The following is a 21,408-nucleotide window of genomic DNA, read 5'->3' as shown; positions in this document are numbered from 1 at the left end:
CAGCCCATAACACTATTGGAATTCTAAGGTCCCAGTCATATCTATACACATTGTATACCTTAGTAAGTGCATTCTCCAAAATCTTATTAAATGCTTCTACTATTCCATTGGCCTGAGGGTGATAAGGGGTACTCTTCTGATGATAAACTTGGAACTCCTCAGTCAATGCTTCAATAGTCTTATTTAGGAAGTGTGAACCTTGGTCACTCATCAAAATATTTGGACATCCAAATCTAGACAATATGTACTCAAAAATAAACTTTACAGTAGTCCTTGCACTACAGTCCCTTACTGGTTGTGCTTTGACCCATCTTGTCAAGTAATCAGTCGTTGTAATTATGTACCTTGCACCAGTCCTCTTTCCAGGTGGGTTGATGGGTCCAACAAAATCAATGGCCCACTTATCAAAGGCCTGCAATGTAACTTGTGGTACCAATGGCATCTCATCTCTTCTGGAAGGCTTCCCTATTCTTTAACACACATCACATGCTCGACAATACTTCTTTACATCTTCATGTAGTGTAGGCCACCACAATCTCACTCTCAAAATATTATGTGCAATATATTTTCCTGCATAGTGTCCACCAGTTGCGCCTCCATGAGCCTCTAATATAATCATTTGTCTTTCATGTTTGGGAACATATCTGTGCAATATCTCATCTGGTCCCATCTTATACAACTATCCTACTATTAGTGAAAAGTCAGTTGCCTTAACCACTAATTCTTTCTTTTACTGCATCTGAAGGAGCCATTCCTGTGGACAAAAAATGAATGATATATGTGAAATTGTCATCTGCCACTCTAATTGCAAATAAATACGCATTAGGAAGATTAGCCTCTATGATGGTTGGTTCTTCCCCTATTTCCAGCCTTAAAAGATGGTCAAGTCTTGCATTCAGTCTCCCCGGTTTAACAATGATCTCAAAGTCATATTCCTGGAATAACAGTAACCATCTACAAATATTTCCTCCTAAGACAGGCTTATTAACCAAATACATTAGTGCAGAATGATTTGTAAACATTTTAAAGTGTGACCCCAACACATAATTTCTAAACTTCTGCAAATAATACACCATGTCCAATCCTTCCCTTTCTGTAGTGGTGTAGTTCTTTTCTAATTTATATAAATTTCTATTTTCAAAAGCTATAGGATGATTAATCTCTCCTGCACCAGGTTGTGCTAGTACCACTCCTAAAGCTATACAAGAGGCATCCACATGGACATGGAATTACTTATTCCAACCAGGGAACACTAGTATAGGTGCAACTACCATTTTTTCTTTCAATATGTCAAGGCTCTTCAGACATTCTTCATTCCACTGAAAAGTTACATCCTTCTTCAACAATTTCTCCATAGGCGAAGTGATCTGATCATACCCCTTGATGAAATTCCTGTAATACCTAGTATGTCCCAGCGTAGTGCAAAGCTATCTTACTATCTTAGGTGTAGGAAAGTTCACAATGATAGAAATCTTAGTAAGGTCCACTATTAGTCCTTGCTTATAGACAATATGTCCCAACAATATACCAAAAGGTACACAAAATATGCATTTCTTTAGGTTCAAAGAGATCTAATATTGTCTACATGTGTCAAGCATAAGTCTTAAACTTCCAACATGTTTGCTCAACAATCCAAATAATGTCCAATCATCCAAATATACCTCTAAGAAATTGTGGATTTATTCCTTAAAATTTGCAACGAACACCCTAGAAAATATAGTAGGGGATTTTTTTAATCCAAAAGGCATTACTTTGTATTGATATGAGCCTCATTCTATAGCAAATATGGTCTTATGATGATCTTTAGGTGCAATCCTAATCTGATGATAACCTGAGAATTCATCTGTAAATGAGTAAGCTTCCTGACCTCCTACATTGTCTATCACTTCATCTATGAAAGGGGTAGGGAAGGGATCATGTAAACATGCATCATTCGACTTTCTCAGATCAACATAGATCCTAATTTCTCCTTGATTCTTCTTCTCTTGCACCACCATAGGAGTCACCCATTCTAATTCTTCTACATGTTTAATAATTCCTACTGCTATCATCTTATCAAGCTCTACTTTCACTTTCTCCTTATACTTCAGGTTCAACCTATAAGGTCTTTGTTTGACCGGCTTCACATCAGGCTTAAGGGTAATATTCATGACTCCTAGATCTCCTATTATACCCTTCATCTCTGAAAACTTGGTAGGAAACAATTCTTGATATTCATGAAGTAACTTTGTAAATTTATTGATTGTCTCCTCATCCCAGTAGTCTCCTATTGTTGCAAACTTGGGTTCCTTCTGTGATACTATGTTTCCCTTCATGGTCTTCAGTGGCTTCATTATGTCTGGTATGTCTATCTTAGGTCTAGTTAGTTCATGATATCCTTCTGATTCTGCTATGTCGATGTTGTGAGGATCTTCTTCTTCATCTACAATACAGTTATAGCACTCCAGTGCATTTTCTATTTAAGCAACCCAATCAATTTGTTGCCATGTCAGTGAGGTTACATTCTCAAAGATCCTCTTCTTGATTATCTGAAAGGATAAATCTATGTATTGGAAATCATCCTCAAAGCTGAATGTTAATATGAAGCCATCAACCATGTCTACCCAGTTCATAGTACCATGTCAAAACTCTGTTTCTAGGTACCAGTTCTTAGGGATTCTATCTAATGTATTAATGAATCCATGTACCCATTCTTGATGTGGAATCTCCTTCCATGTTGTAGTGCATAGCTAGATATGCTTCCTAGGATTAGCTTCACCATCATATTTTATCTCCATCTCTGTATCTATCTGTCCAAACCTTATCCCCATCATTTTTCAACATTCTTGACAACCTCCTATATTCTTGCTATGTGCATTCCACCGTCTAGTAGGGGTAGCTTTTAGGGCTATATCCAAGGCTGACAACCTTTGATTTTTTGGAACTTGTTTTTCATAATCATTAAGAAAATTATTTACATCACCTAAGCCATCATAAGAAGGCAGGTTACATACCTCAGATATCATACAACGAAATGATTTGGTAATTATTACACAACGCCTTATGGATACTTCATGCAACCTATTCTACTAGTTTTCCAACTCTTCTTCTGAGTCTGAGGTACAAGAACTATCACACTCCCAACTCAACTTTCCCTCTATAGTAGGGTTAACACAACCCTATCCTTTTGCTATCATTTGATAGATATTGTATATGTCAGTTGCTCAATATTCTTCTTTGACTAGTTCTATATATATTACTCCTTCTAATGGATCCAAGGGAGCAATTACTCTCATATTGTTTCCTTCAAATATCATCTGACTATTTTTCATATTAATTATGGTCATATTATCAAATACATAGTCAATTCCAAGCAATGCAGCAAAAGTGTTACTGTCATCGACGATCTCTATTACTTCAAAATCACTAGTGGTACGAACTCCTTCAATATCCATTATGACACCTGGTAGTCTTCCCAGAGGGAAGATCTTTTACTGATTCGCCATCCTTAATTAAATAGGTTACCATTGTAGATTTGTATTACCCATTAATTCCCATGTTTACTTCATCAAGACATTAGCATCAGATCCCATATCCAGAATAATTTGATCCATCTCATACTCTCAAATCTGTGCACTAAGCCTCATCTCTCTTCCGGTTCTCTTCTTTCGATGAAAAATATTCACTACACGCATCTCACTTCATGGTGATTCTTTAGAGGCACGAGAATCTATCAACTGGTGAAGCCCTTCTACAACTTTTTTATCTCTTAACAATTTCATACAACTCTGTAGAAAAGATTTTAAAATACCTACTTGACTTGTTGAATCCTGGTATTGTGTTGGAGCTCAATCCTGTGTTGGAGCTCGGTCCTATGCTGAATCTCGGTCCTGTGTTGGAGCTTGGTCTTGTGTTGAAGCACGATTTTTTGTCGAAGTTGATGACACGTCACAATTACTTTTCTGATCGGCCTTTGGCTGTGCATTACAAGTCGAAGCTGCAATATCCATAAAACTTCGCTTTCTTCCATAAATACTTATTTTTCTTTCTAAATATAAAAAAATAAACTTTATCAATAGTATTTCTGACCCGTGCACTTTCAGATTCTTTATTTTCATCCTCTTTATCACTACTGTTTGCATCTCTGCTTCTAGTAACAATACTAATTCAGCAATCATCATTTGAATATTCTGTGTCAACTACTGATTCCTTTTTTCTTTCATCTTTGCCATAAGTACAAGACAATTTTCAATTACATGGACAAAGGATTTATAGTACTTACATGTCGTTGCGGGGCTCTGGCAGTCTCTCGCAAAATGACTTGGTTTGCCAGAGTTATATCAAATGATATGTTCATGTCCTCAACCAACTCTACCACCTTGACCTCTTCCTTGATAACCTCCTTGACCACTGCATTGCCTATTGTCTTCATTTCCATGCTCTTCATCTTGCATTATATAAGCATCAGCACCGCACTCCATCATTAGTTCATAAGCTTAAAAATTATTCTCATTGTGTACTACTAATTTATAGAATTTGCAATATAGATTCCTCGGAGTCTATACATATTTTTGTAACAAGTAATAGTCTTCTGAACAATGTTGGCCTCTAGTCTTACATATTTCGCACCATAGGCTGGATCCTGCATTCAAGGGATTTAGTGCCTGACTAGCCATGTAATCCCTGAAGATAGGGCATTGTTCTTTAGAATGGCCCTTTGATCTGCACTTCGTACACCATACTTCTTCTCTAACTTCTTTTATTTTCTTGAGGTGTTGTTTGTAGGGTTGGGTTCACCAACTGATTCTAAATCTGTTTCATTCCTACATTAGTATCTCCTATAGGCAAAACTTCCAATTTCATCACAATTTGTATAGCTTCGACTTGACTTTCTATCTTTTGTTGCATCAATGGAAATCTAATATGTGGTAGCAACACATCTATAAACCATTCTTGATGTTATTGCGGAGCTATCTAATCTTACTTGATCCAATAACATTTTAAATATCTTATAAAACTCCCAAACAGACTCAGTAGGTTTCTGTTTGATCCCTTTCAACTCGGTGATGCATAGTGACTCAGACTTCGGCTTCTTAAACTCTCTTATCAGTGTTGTTTTAATATTTGCAAATGTTCCATTATAATTATTTGAATACTTCATATACCATGTCAATTCTCTATCTCGTAGCGTCGTAACGAGATGTGGTTTCTTTATATTCTCATCGTTGATCTTCTTCACTAACCATACAGCTTCACATAAAAAGGAAAAGAGTTTTGGATCCTCCAATCCAATTCCTTTGAAAATGGGTAGATTAATATTGTCATCCATACTCCTTCATGGAGGGGGAGGGGGATGGGTAAGGACAGGGGGATGGGGAGTAGGAGGGATAAGGGGAGGGGGATGGGGGTTAGGAGGGGTAGGGGGAGGGGGAAAGCCAAAAACACCCTGGATATTATTGTATTCTGGCTTCTGTGAACTGTCAGGCTTTGAGGGTGAATACTGTGAAGTTACCTGGGGCTTATAAGGGTGTCTTTCTTCTCTTTCACTTTCAGATCCACTCAAAAGAGGACTATAGTTAGTATCTACAAAGGTCTTTGGGTCTTGTCCACAAGATATCTTTCTAGTATCTACTCTATATCTCTTTCCACTTCACGTTACTCTGATATCTTGCTCATACTTATTCTCTCTTCTTCCAAACATAAGTAAACTAGCAATCTGGTCGCATCCGTAAAGCTCCATTTTCACACAGAAGCATATTAATCCAAAGTTTCAGATATTTTAAATACTTACCTCACAGTCCTTTGAAGAATCGTCATTCTACTTCGCTATAGGACACGGTCAATCCTATGGTGAACTTAGTAATGAATCCTCCCAAGATGCTATCAATCTAGAAATTGACAACCCTTGAGATCCTATTGTCAGTACTCTTAAGTCATTGTGTCAATTCAGGAGTCCACACCGTAGGTTCTTCACCCTCAAAATTGTTCTTCCTTTCAGTCAACCTTGATATCCACTCGTACAACCCAATAAGAAAATAAGCGAATAAATTATCGTATTGATCTGTAAAAATATACTTCTGTGACCAACATTCAGATGTCGAACGAGGGTTTCTGTTTTCTTGATCTGCAAAGACTCCTTCAGGTCTATCCAATCTTGACTCTCCTTCTTCGATAGGTACCACATCCACATATCCCTCAAACAGATCTTGGTCCTGACAATGGATCCATTTCTTGGCTCGATTTGGGCTGACCCAGGTTTAATCTATAGTGCACAACAATAAAACCCTTGATCACTAGCCTTTTGGAAACGACCTACAAGTAGATTGTAGTCTCACCCGAGTTGACTATGGGAGGATGCAAAACCAGGTTTTTGCAGCCTTGAATGATTAGGAGATGTGGAATTATTATGTCATCTTATTCTTATCACTTCACCACATTAGATTAATCACTTAAACATGCCATATAAAACCATAAACCATCACTGTGTTGAAGTAAGATGCAACTATATTAACTGCTACTCTATAACATATAATAAGAAATTATACACATCAAAACACCAATGTAATGTGGTTCACCCTAGTGTAGGGTTATATTGACAAGAACTGTTGCTTAATGTAATGAATCTTTTAAAACCAAATAGTTCTTGGCCTGCGCACTAAAGCAAGTTATCTGTGCACTCAGCTGCAGACTCTTCTCTAGGCCTCTGTGCACTCAGCTACAGGGGCTCTCCTTTGTTACCAAATTACAGATCACGATAATTCATCCATAACACTAATTGATTCTGATCTATCTAATCTATCTCTCTTCTTATTATTTTACCATATATATACTATTACATTATAGGGTTACATCATCAAAATACCATGGTCCAAATACCAAGGACTCCCTAAAATAAGCAACTTTGGCCCCAAAACCATTGATCCCTTACAAAATCATGCACTTTTACAAAAAGGAGGGGATTCAACCCACCCCAAATCTCTTATGACACCACACGATATATTTAATTCCTCAAAATGTGGTCCACTACTCCACTGCACAATCTCTTGCATGCTCTGCCCCACAAAATGTGGAGTCTTTACCAAAATCTAGGCCAAGTTGGGCTACACCCAACACCAACTCCGTAGTACTCTATAAAATTGTTTCATTTTCTAGCTCCAACTAGAAGGATGCTCCAACGCTCTGGTTTTGTTAGCTAATGCTGAAAGGATGCTCCAACACCCTTGCAAGTTCCAACTTGCCCAATGTTTCAGGATCCAACCTAAATGTGACTTCAACCACCTACCTAACACCCCCCAACCACCCTGAAAATGATAACGAATTTGAAAATTATTGTGGGCTCCCATACCAGGGTTAGTGACCCACTTACAATGGGTATATTTCTATAAAATATGTGGACTCTCGTACCAGGGAAAATGACCCACATACACTAGATTCCTTATATTATATGACAATGAAATCCCAACAATCTAACCCTTACAAAATTAAAAAACCGTGACTATAAATCCTGATGAAACCCTGACTGACCAAGTGACCCTTTCTGCCAAACTGTTTTAAAGTAATGATGACAATGAAGTGTTATATAATGAATGCAAAATCATGAAAATGTAGTATCCAAAATCATACTTCTCGTTGCTAACAACAACTTCTTCAATAAATTTTGTTATATATATAGAAACCCTTACTATTGATAGTCAACCCTCACTACTAAATTAGGCCAACATCCATAAAATATGTGTACAAGTCCAAACTTCAATATAATAAAAATTTCAGAAATGTACATTTATATTTCCACAGCTCCTGTATTCCCAAAACGTTCAAGCAATGTATTGATTTGTAGCAACATGATTTTAATAACTGTAGAAATGCAACATACCTTTGACTTGTGAACTGTGATAAGGCTGAAATTATCCAACCTTACTTCTTCAATACTTGAATCATAGTTCTGCCACTGTAATCATGTTTTGCTGAAATTTTCTCCTAGTTAATGAGCCATACATTCCATCAAAACTTCACTTCCAATAGGTCTGCAAGCATTAAGCAAACCCACTGTTGGTTCTTCAAACATAGGCCAAAAGATTTTAGTATTCAATTCTCAACATAATCATATGAATAATTGTCATTTAATGTGTTTTGATGTCACTTGTCATGGTAATATAAGATCACAGTGAATAGGACTGAAGTTGCTTCAAAATAGGCCAAACATTTTAGTACTCAGGGTCTTAAACTATTTCAATCATTGCACAAGAATTTACCCTTTACCATCCATAGACTTGCCATGTATGAGCACAATAATTTAACCTTTGATGTAGGTCGAGAACCTTCAAACAACCCTATTATGGTTGCTTCAGAAGTTTTATAGTTATAATAGGTCATGAATTACTTCATCTCCTTAAACAAAAAGCTACCCACATCTGAATGCCAAGAGTAAAGCTTAGGCCTTTTCTTCTATTTGTGTTACGTTTCTAGTGACAAACTAAGCCTATCTAGTGACAAATATTTTCTAAAATGTTGAAGGGTTTCCTGAACAAGAAATTTAGATCAAGTCACAAACATAACTTCAATAATAATTCTTCATATGCTTTCCCAATGAACCATTCATGGTCGTAGAGGCTTGAGACCTCAGGACATTGTTTTGATTCTGCTCTAGAGAATAGGATGCAATCATTCCAATAATTTAATAGTAGATTGTAGAAATGGGAGTCTCACTAAGCACTTTTCTTTTATTCTTTGATGCCCTAGAGAGTCAAGTCCTACAAATATAATCCCTTCCTTTTGAAAGAAAAACCATTGAACCAAAATATATATAAATGCTTCAGAAATTCCTCTCATTTGATGTGCATTTTCTCCACATGGTTGAGATAGTTTCAAATATAGATTATTCAAAAGATAGTCATTGAGTGCATGCCTTAGGAGGGAATTCTCATGCCTTTTTATAGTTTTTAGAAGGGATCTTATGAGGTAGCCATATTCGTCTTTGGAAGGTGACTCTTGAATTTGAAATTCAATTTGTGGAGTGGAAAACCCCTTTGAGGTTTTTAAAATTTGAATTTCATTTGGTGCCAAAACCCTCATATGATTTCAAATTTAAAAAATAATTTATTCATCGTGAATAGTTTACCACAAGAAACTTTATTTTAATTTTTGGTGAGAAACCTTATGGCATGAGAATTTTTCTTTTCTGAAGAGAAATTTCCACATCATCACCCTTTAAGGTTTTTCCCCACAATTTGGGGGCTTCATCTTCAAACAAGCATAACTCACAAACTGTTAAGGCTCTCACGACATGCAATATACCATTGGAATCATTTGGAAAAGGAGAATCCAACAAGGATGATCTTGGCTTGAAACATCATGAATTTCCATGTCATTTTGGTCAAAAAAAGCAGGGCATCATCTAGTGCTGCTTGGGTTGACATCAATGACAACCAAATTTCAACAATCTCCCACTTTGTCATTGATGACAACATACATACTCCTCCTATGATCATTGCTCCTTGTGACTCCATGCCTCTGATCTTCTTGACTTGTCTTCTCTCCCCCTTTGACATCAATGGCAAAGGGTGAATCCCCCTGAGAATATGCATGAGGTTATGTACCTGTAACTTGCCTCTACTCCCCTAGTTTGCTTGGTTGGATAAAAGCATTTTAATGTGAAATTGAGAGAATCCTAATTTTTTGTTGAAGATACTCAAACGTCTCACATGGTAATGCTTTGGTGAAGTTGCTAGTTATTTTCTCCTTTGTCCTAATATATTCAAATTTTATGTTCCTTTGTACAACCTGTTCACGAACAAAATTATATTCGATAGGAATATGTTTTTTTTGAATGCATGACAAGATTCTTGGAGATGATTATGGAGTTGGTGTTTCCATATAACATCATAATGGGCTCATCAAACATCACCTCAATATTATGCAATGTTTGTTTCATCCATATGACTCGAGTACAACAGGTTATCGTTGCTATGTATTCTGCTTAGATACTCGGATTAATGAAAGTTATTGACTTGAAGGTAGATATTCTTAGGGTAATCAGTGAATCAGAGGGGGTCACTCGACATGTATGAGATACTATACATTGTGTTTCACTGAATCTAAAAACTACCAATAGGAGTTATGTCGTTTAATAAATAATTTCAAAGCTTTCAATTTTATTTATGTTCCTAGAGTTAGAAATGCTACAACAGATGCATTAGAAAATGTAGCTGCTAGGATGTTTCCATTGAAAAATGGTTTTTCTATTGAAATTATATATAAACCATTTGTGCCTAACAATGTCACTAATTTACATGTTTTCAATGACGACCAATAGATACTGCACTTTATGGCTAATGCAGACGTATTCAAAGATGTTGCCATAGATGAGGATGAGCACGATCAAGCTTTGTAGGATGCATCCAATGCAACGAAAGGAAACATTGTGCCTAAGGATGTGGTGTCCCTAGAGAAGTTATATGACCTAGAGAACTGATTTAGAGGACCAATTAACACAAAGACTTAGAGCTCAAAGTTATGATCTGAACAAGTCAACCTTGGGACCCAAGAAGATCCCCTATGCATGGACCAACAAAGTTAAGCACCATATTTGTATTCCATCACTCCTTGTGAGAAAATTATGATCTATTTGCAACCAGATAGATTCTGGAAATGAAATTTGATAATTTAAAGTTTTTATAAGAGAGCTCTAAGGTCTATATTGTAGCATTTTTTTTATACAGTCAACTCTAGCATTCAATGTTACATTTGGTATCTGTGATAATATTCATGTCACCGGGCACAATGCATTCATCATAGCTGGTATCATCTTGGTCTCCTATTTCATTAAGTAGACAAGTGTCATGGCCACTATAGTGAACAAAAGAGTATGTCTCCTGACCCTAACCGAGCCTCCTCGACCAGTGTTTTCAAGGTCCTCTTGATGTTTGTTCCCTTGAGTTGGGGATAGTAGTCATCACTGTCTATGAGTGCTCTTATGTTCTCCTCCTCGAAGCGGTAGTGCTCCACGAGATATTTGTACATTCTGTTCACATCGTTCATGCATCCCTTCAACTCTGCCTTCGTTTCTTGGTAATTGCATCCGACCAACATTTCCTTCTTAGTCATTGTCACTGTTCGGATCCACTCTGATTCAATCTAGTTCAGTAGTTGGGGTAGTTGGAGAAGTTGAAAGGATCAAATCAGATCAGGTCATAGAATATTGGTATTTGAATGAACCTCAGGCCCTCACAACCTTAAAGATTTGGCACATGGTTTCGGAATACAATATGTTGTTTTATAATAGCTATTGTCCCCAATGAGAAGAATGCAAGTAGAACCATGTTGTCCGATTTGCCCAAGCAAGAGAAAGCTAAATGTTGGGTCGCCATTGCTCGATTAGATCTAGGGTCGAGTGTGACTATGTGTTTGACATATGCATAGGAGATCAATTAGATCTGATCAAGTGTGATTATGTGTTTAAAATACTCATTAGAGTCTTTTCCTGGATGAGTTTTAAATCCTTTTGTGGAACAGTGGAGAGATAAGGAGTATTTGTAATTTTTTATGTAATGACGTCATAAGTGAATTTTTTGTATTTGGAGTGATAAGTGAAAGTAATTATTGTAATTCAAAGTAATGTTTTACTTTGAGAGTGATTGAGTCACTGCAGGCAGTTTTTGAAGACAAGTTGCTTCAAGGGGTTGCGAGCTTGGCATTCTCAATGATTGAGAAATTTCAATCACAATGTTGTGAAGGTTGATGTACTTCAATAATTAATAAAATCATAATTTTTGTGGTGCTTGTGTCCTAGATCTGCCCAAAATGGAATAAGGGGATCTTAGGTACATCGTGTGTAATGAATTTTTGTGCATGACTTGTCTTCAGATTATCAAAATGATCTCCTTGTATTATGCTTAAACAACTACATGCACATAAGCAAGCTTACGTATAAGAACGCTTAATCAAGCCCCTGTAATCAAGCTTAAGTGCACAAGCACAAAGCGTCACATCATCAACTTGATAAGATGATCTTCCAAGAAAGCACATTTCACATCATGTAATCAAAGCAATCAAGTTAAGGACGCTACAAAATCAAGCATTTCAAGCCAAGACGACATCAACATCATTAACACTTTTTGTATCACTTGTAGATAAACATTTTTTAACTGAATTGTACGGGTGCATTCTCGGTTGGAACCGACACCCTAATTTGAATTGTTAAGATGAATACATTAAGTCAAGTAAGTCTTCAATTGAGTCATCAAGATTGAACTTGTCATTTGTCTCTTGGGTTCATTTTCGACAGTGTTCAACACCCTTCCTTTTCTAAAACTAAGTACATTCAGTTAGTACATTCAAGAAAGCACAAAGTGTCAGTAATCAATCAAGCAAGTTCAAGTAAGAAATAACCATCAAATGAGTGTGAATTCTAGTATTCTATTCTTCAAGTGAGCATCAAATCAAGCTAGTGTTTAACGCAAGTGCAATAAGCAATAAATCAAGGGAGCGTGTCATTCAAACAACAAGGCAAGCAAGTGTGTCATTCAAACAACCAAGCAAGCGAGCATGTCAAAATCAAGTGTGAAAGTTCAAAGCACAACATCTACAACAAACGAGCCAATGTGAGGTTGATTCAAGAATTCACAAAGCGTGAGTGAAGCATTCAAGCAAAGCAATTGTCATCAAGCTATTGGGTGTGGAGCATGATTATTTAGAGGTCTTTGTTTCAGCCGGATGTATACCCCAGGAAGTTTGTACACCCCTCCATGCAGTGGGATGCAGGGGGGACTTGTACCCCCCGCGGGGGTTTTGGGGGGACCATCCCATCCAGCTAGGGGGTCCGGGGGCCAGCAGTCCCCCGGTGGGGGTTTCAGGGGCAGCACCCCCGAAGCCAAAAATAGATGTAAAATTGCCTTGTAAAAGTATAGTAATTTCTAGTCAATCTGGGCCATTCATTAGGCGAATGATCTGATGGTAGAACTTATGTTTAGTTTATGGTTTTTTTCCCTAGAAGGCAACCCCCTCTCTTTGTATGAGGGCATTGTATTGAGGCTGTGATATAGACGTGTATTCTTCGAGCGAGAAACAAAGAGGTGAGACTGTGAGATAAAATAGAGGATATTACAGCGGATCTGCTGTAGGTTGTGTCTCTTCATTTTGCTGGATAATAGAAAGGAAGGACTGGCTGTTCGGGGTGGACATAGCCCAAACTGGGTGAACCACGTATATCTGTGTATCTCTGGTTTTATTCATTTTCTGTGTTTATATTTATGCAATATTCTATGTGTTCCATTGCTTTGTAATATATAATTTTCTAAAAATTGGTATCAGAGCTGAAGGTCTATTTGGCTGATAAATTTGTAGGAAAGAAGGGTTCCTCGTTCTAGTGGGAGCAATGGCAGAAGATGGTAAGTTTAGGGTTGAGAAATTTAATGGCCAAAACTTCTCGCTGTGGAAGATGCAAATGGAAGATTATCTGTATCAGAAAGATCTGTACATGCCATTGGGTGGAAATACAAAGATGCCGACGGGTATGACAGATGAAGAATGGAACCTTCTCGATAGAAAGGCACTCGGAACAGTATGGTTGTGCCTCGCAGCATCAGTCGCCTTCAACATTTCGAAGGAAACAATGACAGAGGGTTTGATTAAGGCATTAGCGAAACTATATGAAAAACCCTCGGCCTCAAACAAGGTATTTCTTATGAAACGGTTATTTAATATGAAGGTGTCGTAAGGTGGATCTATTGCAGACCATTTAAATGATTTTAATGCTGTTACAAGTCAGTTAAGTTCTGTAGGGGTAAACTTTGATGATGAAGTTAGAGCTTTGTTATTCTTGTGCTCATTGGCAGAAAGTTCGAATGGTTTAGTAATGGCCATTAGTAACTCTATTTCTGGATCTAGTACTTTAAAGTTTGATGATGTTTTCAGTGCTATCCTTAGAAAGGAAGTGCAACGGAAAATCTCCAGTGAGACATCGGGTAATGATTTAAGTGCAGAGTCTAGGGGAAGAAAAATGGAAATAGGAAAGAGCTCAAGATATCACAATAAATCAAGGAAAGGCAGATCCAAGTCCAGATTGGGGATAGTGTGTTGGAAATGTGGAAAGAAAGGACACCTAAAGAAAGGCTGTAGATCTCGGAAGGGAAAAGAAGGAGATGCACAGCAAGAAAACAATCATGAAGCAAATGTGACAGGTGAGGTGTTACAAGATGCTTTGATTCTTTCTTTCAAAAATATTACTGATTCCTGGGTGGTAGATTCAGGGGCCTCATTCCATGCCACACTTGATAAGAAATATTTTCATGACTATGTTCAAGGCGATTTTGTACAAGTCCATTTGGGTGATGATAAACCCTGTAAAATTGTTGGAATGGGTAAGGCATGTTCTAGATCTAAAGAAAAATCTGATTTCAATAGGGGAGTTAGGCAGTGAAGGTTGTGTGACAACTTTCATCGATAAAGCTTGGAAGGTCACCAAAGGAGCCCTGGTAATAGCAAAAGGCGAAAAGGTTGGTACATTGTATTTATGCAATGGTATTTCTAACTTTGTTAATGCTTTAACTTCCAAAGGAGTAGATGCAGCATTATGGCATCATAGGCTCGAACACATGAGTGAGAAGGGGATGAAGATTCTTCACTCAAGGAATTTGTTTCCGGGTTTGAAGAATGTTGATTTGGACTTCTGTGAGAATTGCATTTATGGAAAACAAAAGAGAGTCAGATTTCTTAGAGTTGGGAAAGAAAAGAAGAGCGAAAAATTAGAGCTTGCGCATATAGATGTATGGGGACCTGCTCAGGTATCATCTCTCGGTGGCTCTCGTTATTATGTTACTTTTATTGATGATGCAACTAGAAAAAATTGGATTTATTGTATTAAGAATAAATCTGATGTATTTGATACTTTCAAGAAATGGAAAGCTTTGGTTGAGATTGAGACAGGAAAGAAATTGAAGTGTCTCAGATCAAACAATGGAGGTGAATATTGCAGCAAAGAGTTTGATAGGTACTGTTCAGAGCATGGAATTTGCAGAGAGAAGACAGTTCCAAGAACACCACAAGAAAATGGTGTGTCAAAAAGGATGAACAGAACAATCATGGAGCGTGCAAGGTGCATGAGATTGCATGCAGGATTTCCTTTACAATTTTGGGTAGATGCTGTAGATACTGTTGTTTATCTAATAAACAGAGGGCCTTCAAGTTCCTTGGATGGTGGTGTTCCAGAGGAAGCATGGATAGGTAAAAAGGTAAAATACTCCTTTTTAAAGCCTTTTGGTTGTGAGGCCTTTGTCCATATTAATAAAGAAAATAGAACAAATCTTGAGGCAAAATCAAAGAAATGTACCTTTATTGGATATGGTGTTAATGATTTTGGTTATCGCTTATATGATTATGAAAATCACAAAATCATTAGGAGCAGAGATGTAATAATCAATGAAAAGGTCTTGTATAAGAATCAGTTGTAGGAAAAGAAACAGGAAAAAGAAAACAAGAAATACACAATTCTTGATGAGATCACTGAAAAAGTAAAGGTGCCTGAAAATAATAATAATCAACAATAGCAACCACCACAACAGCAACAAGCACCCCAAACACCTGAAAGTGGTGTTAGAAGATCTAACAGGATAAGTATACCCCCTGAACGATACTCTCCTTCATTATATTATTTATTGTTGACTGATTCTGGTGAACCCAAATGTTATGAAGAAGCAATGCAGGTTGAAAGTGGGAAGAAGTGGGAGGTAGCCATGGAAGAAGAGATGGACTCCTTAATGCATAACCAGACTTTGGACTTATTCAAGTTGCCTGCAGGAAAAACTACATTGAAGAATAAATGGGTTTACAGGCTGAAGGAAGAAGATGGAGGAAAACAAAGGTACAAAGCTAGACTTGTGGTGAAGGGGTTTGCATAGAAGAAAGGTATTGATTTTGATGAAATATTTTCTCCTGTTGTTAAAATGAATTCAATCAGAACTATTTTAAGTCTAGTAGCAGTTGATGATTTGCATCTTGAGCAGTTAGATGTAAAGACAACCTTTCTTCATGGGGATTTGGAGGAAGAGATATATATGCAGCAACCACAAGGATATGAGATAAAAGGGAAGGAGAAACTAGTGTGCAGGTTGAAGAAGAGCTTGTATGGCTTAAAACAGGCTCCAAGGCAGTGGTATCTAAAATTTGACAAGTTTATGTCTGAACAAGGTTATACTAGATGTCACTTTGATCATTGTGTTTATCTGAAAAAGCAAAATGATGGAAGCTATACTATATTGTTATTGTATGTGGATGACATGCTTGTTTCACGGTCTAACATGCAGGAAATAAATGTGCTCAAAAGAAAATTGGCAAATTCATTTGCAATGAAGGATTTGGGAGCTGCAAAACAAATCCTTATTATGAGAATAACTAGAGACAGGAAAAATCGCAAATTAACATTGTCTCAGAATGAGTACATACAAAAGGTGTTGAAAAGATTTAATATGCACAATGCAAAACCAGTTAGTACACCTTTTTCTAGCCATTTCAAACTTAGTAAGGAAATGTGCCCAAAGACCCAAGAAGACATGGATTATATGTCTAAAGTTCCATATGCATCAGCATTTGGAAGCTTAATGTATGCAATGGTCTGCACAAGGCCTGATATTGCACATGCAGTGGGAGTTGTAAGAAAGTACATGAACAATCCAGGAAAGGAACATTGGATGGTAGTGAAATGGATTCTCAGATATTTGAAAGGTACCACAAATCAAGCATTATGCTTTGGTGGTTCAAACATTTCTCTACAAGGATATGTTGATGCAGATATAATAGGTGACAGAGATAATAGGAGGAGCACTACAGGATATGTATTTACTGCAAGTGGAACAGCTATCAGTTGGGTTTCAAAAATCCAAAGTGTTGTTGCACTTTCAACAACAGAAGTAGAGTATGTTGCTGTTGCAGAGGCTTGTAAAGAAATGATTTGGTTACAAAGGTTTATGGGTGAATTAGGTAAGAAGCATGGTATGGGCACGTTATACAGTGATAGCCAAAGTGCCATTCATCTTGAAAAGAACTCAACATTTCATTCCAGGACTAAACACATATAGCTCAAGTACCATTTCGTATGATCAGTGTTGGAAGATGCAGAGTTGAAGCTGGAAAAGATACACACTAGCTAGAATCCTACAGATATGCTAACAAAAGTTGTAACCGGGGAGAGACTAAGAATATGCTCAGTTTCAATTGGTCTTCAAGGATGACAATGAAGATGAGAAACAACTAGGTCCAAAGAGGAGTCATTTTCTAGCAAATGAAGCAGTGGTGGAGTTGCTACAATCATTCTCCAAGTGGGAGATTGTTGGGTGTGGAGCATGATTATTTAGAGGTCTTTGTTTCAACCAAATGTATACCCCAATAAGTTTGTACAACCCTCCACGCGGGGGGGTGCGAGGGGGACTTGTCCCCCCCGCCGGGGTTTGGGGAGGCCCATTCCCCTCGGTTGGGGGGTCCGCAGACCAGCAATCCCCCGGCGGGGGTTTCGGGGGTGGCACCCTCGAAGCTAAAAACAGATGTAAAATTGCCTTGTAAAGTATAGTAATTTCTAGTCAATCTGGGCCATTCATTAGGTAGATGATCTGATGGTAGAAATTATGTTTAGTTTAGTGTTTTTTACCCTAGAAGGCAACCCCCTCTCTTTGTATGAGTGCATTGTATTGAGGCTGTGATATAGACGTCTATTCTCTGAGCAAGAAACATAGAGGTGAGACTGTGAGAAAAACAGAGGATATTACAATGGATCTGCTGTAGGTTGTGTCTCTTCATTTTGCTAGATAATAGAAAGGAAGGACTGGCTGTTCGAGGTGGACGTAACCCAAATTGGGTGAACCACGTATATCTGTGTCTCTCTGGTTTTATGCATTTTCTGTGTTTATATTTGTGCAATATTCTATGTGTTCCATTTCTCTGTAATATATTATTTTCTAACACAAATGAGCATGAAATCAAGAGTTCAAGCAACCAAGTATTAAAGCTCAATCAAGTGTTTAAAGCATCAGCAATAAGCAATAGTACAAGCGAGCCTGAATTCAAAGTGAGAAAGCTGACATGGTGACACACATTCTTAACAAATTCTTAACAATTTGATTTTATCATGAGCTAGCTACATGGTGAAGATCAACAAAACAACTCTTGCTGATATTCAAGTGCATCTTCAACATGCACATGAAATGATTGAGTTCCTTCAACTGGAGTCACAACTACAAAGAACTGAGTTTCTAGAAAAGAGTGATGCTTCCAAGTCTTTGAACAATACAAATATAGCTGATGATTCCAAGTCACTTATCCAACCAACTTCAAGTGTCGAAGTGGTCCCTAATCCAGTTTAACTTTCTTCCAAACCAATCATCAAGCCATGGGAAGAAATCCAAAGTAACAGAAATCAACGAGGCTTAGGATATGTCAAAGATGATGCCAAATTGCATACCCCAGATTATTCAAGGCCCATTAAGTTTGTCAGTGTAGGGTTTCTTGCATAAATCACTTCGGATAGTTCTGAGAATGTTGAAGACAAACAGAAATAAACGCAAACTGAAGTTGCAGTCAAACCAAAATGTCTTCATTGTCAAAAAACAGTCATCTGGAAGATCAATGTTTTGATCTCCATCCTTTTCACCATTGTGGCAAGTCAAATCATTCATCAACACAATGTAGCAAACAAAAACAATCAACCAGATTGAAGATCAATTATTCATGGATCGATCCCTAGGAATGGTCATCCACGGTTAGAATATTGTATAAGCTTTACAATTGAATTCACTCACACATATTGCAACAAACAGTAAAAATGAAGATGGTACTCTCGTGCAGTTGAATGGGAGAGTACACCAGTGAAACACTCCTACACCTAAAGGGGGGGGTTCAGAAATAATTTGAAGAAGATTGTCTCTCCTTTCAACTGACAAACAGGGGAAAATGTCAATAAAATTGATAGTGGTTGTCAGAGTGAAAGTCTCGACAACATCAGCAAAGCATCCAGTGGGCATTTTCATTAGCGAGTGAGCATCAACAAATTCGCCATTGGGCGATCGACAACAAAGTTAGCAGTGAGCAGTTTTCAAAGACAGCAAAAGCAAGAGTGAGTTATTTTTCAATGTCATCAGCCAGTGGGTGATCATCATCAGCAAATTCACCAATGGGCGTTCATCAACTTTTGTCAGTGGACAAACAAATACACCAGTGGGCATTCATCAAATTTTTTTAGTGGACACGGGATGCTGATTTCAAGAAAAGGATAGTTGGATCCTTTTGCAGCTTGGCACGTGATGGAGTTGTCAAGCGACATTTAGAGATGAATCAAACATGCAGCTGACTCATGGTCTCTTCATATTGCAGTTTCTTCAACATCCATCTTTGGCGGTTTTTCAGGCAATGTTTTTTAAGGATCAACTTGAGAACTTGGAAGAGGGTTCCTTGTTCTTATTTTGGATTTATCATTTGGGGGAAGGGGAATGTTAGCCTCACTCTCATAATAAAAAAAATATAAATACAAAATTATAATTAAATAAATCAAATCTTGAGAATTAGGAGTTAGTTCCTCAAACTAGGGAGTTTAGTTAGGATGAGAGATTCTCTACAACTAGTTCTCCTAGATTAGTGTTTTGTTGAGAAAATATCTCAACCAAGTTTGTTCAAGATAGATGCACTATCTTGAGACAAACTTCGTCATGTATCTATTTGTACTATTATCATTATTTGTACATGAGAATGAGAATGAGAGGAATATAGTGAGGCTCTGGCCTTTTCCGCCATTTCTATGTTTTGGGTATTTCTTTATGTGTGTTAATTGTGTTTAGTATTCTACATTTATTCACCGTCTAGTCATTTTTTCTTCATTGTTCCACATAGATCAGCGTGTACCAATTCCAATTATTTTGACATGGAATGCTCCTTGGTTTTAAATTCAACTCTTGTCTATTCTCCATGCCAACAATGTTTATTTGTAGTGCTAGTTGGTTTCGAAATCTATAGTATTTTTCTCGCAACCTCCTTTTTACTAATTCTGACAAGGTCGTCAAATTTTATCTATCCCATTTGTTTTTTCTAGAGCCAACTTTATCTTCTTTTTCCAAGAAATGACCTTTGGTGATAATTTCCACTAGTTATTAACAAAGTGTATATGTCACATGAAGTCCTAGTTGTAGTTGCCACCAGATTTCTGGATTTCTCTCTCTTGATTACACATTTCTTTGAGTCAAAGAGTAATGTGTGTCCCTGATCACACATTTGACTTACACTTAACAGACTATGATTCATATTTTCAATGAGAATCACATCCTTTTTTGTAGCATCCTTGCCTCCAATCTTGACTGTAATTGTTTCTTTAAAGTTTATAAATCCATCATTTCCAAAGGATATTGTCCCATCCTTTCCTTCTATTGTCGTTACTACAACACCCTCGAAAATTTCACCACATTTGAATTTTGGAGACTACCATCACCATCATACCTAGTGTCACTTTATTCATCAAATCTCATCTCATGTTATCTTATGTGCTTCAAGTGTCCTTGAATGGTCTCAATCTTTTTCGCACTGATAAAAACATCTTTTGGTGCATTTCATGGTCATAACATCTTTGTTGTTGTAAAACGACACTTTTGGGTCGCAACGAGACACACTTCACTCGTTATAGTTGGGGAATGTGTAAAAAGTGATTTTTTGATGTTTATTTATCATTTTTCAAGTTTTTCAAAGTTTTCATGATGAGTTGGTATGTGTCGCACATGGTTTTATGTCTAAAACTCATCTTGTTTTCCCCTTTACCTATATACCAGACTTAGACAACTATTTGGTTAAAATATGACCCATTGAGGCCAAGAGCGCATGAGAACACTCTGAAGCCTTGATCATGAATCCTTAACTATTCAGAAGTGCGCCCTGTGCCCTCCAAGAGCACAAAGCACACTCCTTAAGCCTATTTTCCCTTCCTTGCTCCGAATTGTGACCTTTAAGATACTTAGTCTTCCTTAAGTGCACTCCTTCGACTCGAAGAAGTGAACCCTTCTTGAGCACATGAGAGAACCTTGAAGGCCTAAATCCCAACCCACCAACCTTCCATAATGTACCATGTGCCCTCTTGGACCCTTTAAGTTCATCAGTGCATTTCGAAGGCATGAAGCATCAACCTTCAGCCTTCAGGAGTGTGCCTTGCACCCTCCTGAGTCTCTTGAGTGCATAAGCTCACCCCAATAGCCTAAAGCCTTCATCCTTTGCCTTTAGGAGTGCACCTTGCAATCTCCATCTCTCCCTTGAGTGTATATCACATTTGGGAAGCCTCAAGCATTCACCTTCATCCTTTGTACTTGTGCCATGAACTCTGCCTTGGTTGCCTCCCTCTCTTGAGCACATGAGCGCATCCATAAGACCCAAAGCCTTTCCCCTTTATCCCTTCAACCTTTCAAAGTGAACCCA

Source organism: Pinus tabuliformis, chromosome 5_1 (assembly GCF_031772625.1).
Source record: "Pinus tabuliformis cultivar Carrire ecotype Pingquan chromosome 5_1, CPIR1, whole genome shotgun sequence".
NCBI classification, from domain to species: domain Eukaryota; kingdom Viridiplantae; phylum Streptophyta; class Pinopsida; order Pinales; family Pinaceae; genus Pinus; species Pinus tabuliformis.
Note: the sequence above shows the minus strand (reverse complement) of the source record.